Below are 2466 nucleotides of genomic sequence, written 5' to 3' on the forward strand. Positions count from 1 at the left end.
GAATCAGGTGAATTAGCATTGATTTGATGCTAATATGGTGTTAGGTTGGTGTCTAAGGAATAAAGCTCGTGAAGACCGGCTCAAATCTGCAAGAAAAATAAGAAGTCATAGTTTTGGCAGAAGCCCAGTGCGCCCGCGCTGATCAAGCGCGCGCCCGCGCCCGAACTTCAGAGAGCCAGCGCGCCCACGCTAGGACGGGTTTCAAGATTCCTGTTTTGAATAGAAGACTGATTTTTAGACTTCTCTGCTGATCAGGGCTGCTATATAAATGATTTTAGGTCATTTTTAATAATATATCAAGCCAGAGACTTATCAAGGAGAGCAGTAAGAAGACCGTGTTAGCACGATTCAACGAAGACGAAGAAGATCTTATTTTTACTTGTGAATCTTTATTCTAAATTGTAACTTGGATGCTAGTTTTATTATTTGTGAACCTTACTTTTGTTTCGTACTTGGTGTTTTTATTTAAGTATAAAGACTACGTTTATTATACCATGCTTTCATTGGAACCCACGTTGATGATGAGTCCGATCATGAGCTAATCGTTATCGTGGGGTTCTAGCAGATTTATCTATGGATTTCTTTAGTTAATTTGTTTTGACGCCTTAGTGTGTGGTGATTGTATGATAACCTAGTATTGGTTATGCGTATTTGTCTTATGAGCGTCATGAACTTATAAGATAGTGTGTTAATATTTAATGAAGCGACAATGAATTTAAGGATTTAGAACTTGTCATGCTAGCATAGGTTCATGTATTTGTTATGCATGATTTGTGGGTAATTTTAACCAGCTTACTTGCCCTATGTAATAAAGATAGCTAACTTATGCTTAAACCGTTATGTTGTCAAATTTTATAAACATATTGGGTCTCAATATAATTAGTGTCTATTCAGCTTCTATCTCTTTTGTGGATGTCTGATAGTATGTTATTCGTGCAACGAAAGTTGACGTTTAGCAGTTTCGTGTTATCTGATTAGTGTCATCACCATTACATGCTAAAGTTAAGAACAATAAGGCTATTGAATGAAGTATCTATTGAAGTTAGAATCCCATGTTTGTCATATATATTAATTCAATCAATCTTATTCCCTTAGTTATAATTATTAGTTTAATTTCTAGTTATAATCAACCTCAATTTTTTATCGTCTTAGCATTGAATAATAACCATACATTGTTGTTTAAGTGCAAAAATTAATTAGTTAACCAAGCCAGTCTCTGTGGAAACGAACTAGAAAAGATTATATACTACTTGCGAACTCGTATATTTGCATGTAATATTAGCGCGTGTTTAGCGACTAACAAGTTTTTGGCACCGCTGCCGGGGACTACAGTGTAAATTTTTAGTTTATGTGTTTTCCATCAGTGGTCGTTAAAGTTCATTTACTCGGACATTGTTACTTATCTGTTTCCTTGTCTTATTTCAGGTACTCTAGCGAGGGTGTATGCATACACGTTCGTGTACTCGTAAGAGAACTCTAGATAAAGTCGAGGAAGAAGTTGTGGTGGTTCGAAAGGAAGTTTTCGAAGAAGAAAAGAAGGTAGAAGAAGAAGAGAAAGTCAAGGAACCAGTTTTAGTAAAGATGGGAGATCAAGCAGAAAATCCTAAGGCTTTGATGGACTATTCTCAGCCTAAGATCAATGACATTCAGTCAAGCATCATCAGGCCAACCATCAGGGCTAACACTTTTGAGATCAAGTCAAGCACGATTCAGATGATACATAATTCAGTTCAGTTTAGGGGTTCTCCTACTGAAGACCCCAACATGCACATCAGGGATTTCATAGAGATCTGTGACACTTTCAAGTTCAATGATGTGACTGAAGATGCTATCAAGTCGCGACTCTTCCCATTCTCTCTGAGGGACAAAGCTAAGTGTTTGGTACATTCCCTACCAGCAGGTTCTATCACCACTTGGGAAGATCTTGCTCACAAGTTTTATACTAAATTCTTCCCTATGGCGAAGACTGCTGCAATCAGGAATGCTCTTACTCAGTTTGCTCAGCAAATTGGAGAATCTATATGTGAGGCTTGGGATCGATATAAGGAGATGCTAAGAAAGTGCCCACACAATGGCATGCCTGATTGGATGATTATTAACTATTTTTACAATGGACTGGGTGCTACTTCTAGACCCATGCTCGATGCAGCATCAGGAGGAGCCTTATGGGCTAAAAGCTACGATGAAGCTTATAAACTTATTGAACTGATGGCTGCTAATGAGTATCAGAATCCTTCCCAGAGACTGACTCAGGGAAAAGTAGCAGGAATTCTGGAGTTGGATGTAACAACTGCTATAGCTGCCCAACTTAAGGCTTTGACGATGAAAGTGGACACTTTGGCTAATTATGGAGTTAATCAAATCGCTACTGTCTGTGAGCTTTGTCTTGGTGCCCATGAGACTGATCAGTACGCAATTTCTAGTGAATCAGCTCAGTTCGTGGGCAACTTTTAGCGTTCGCAACAA

The 2466-nt window shown here is 38.4% G+C and overlaps 1 non-coding gene across 1 annotated transcript; it reads right to left on the bottom strand.

The window, feature by feature from the left end:
- Window positions 1–1971: 1971 nt before the first annotated feature.
- On the bottom strand, window positions 1972–2078 carry LOC141682350 (small nucleolar RNA R71). The gene has a single exon (XR_012559751.1). It is a non-coding gene; the product is annotated as a small nucleolar RNA R71 (small nucleolar RNA).
- Window positions 2079–2466: the final 388 nt, after the last annotated feature.

This window comes from Apium graveolens, chromosome 8, assembly GCF_009905375.1.
Source record: "Apium graveolens cultivar Ventura chromosome 8, ASM990537v1, whole genome shotgun sequence".
Taxonomy (NCBI): domain Eukaryota; kingdom Viridiplantae; phylum Streptophyta; class Magnoliopsida; order Apiales; family Apiaceae; genus Apium; species Apium graveolens.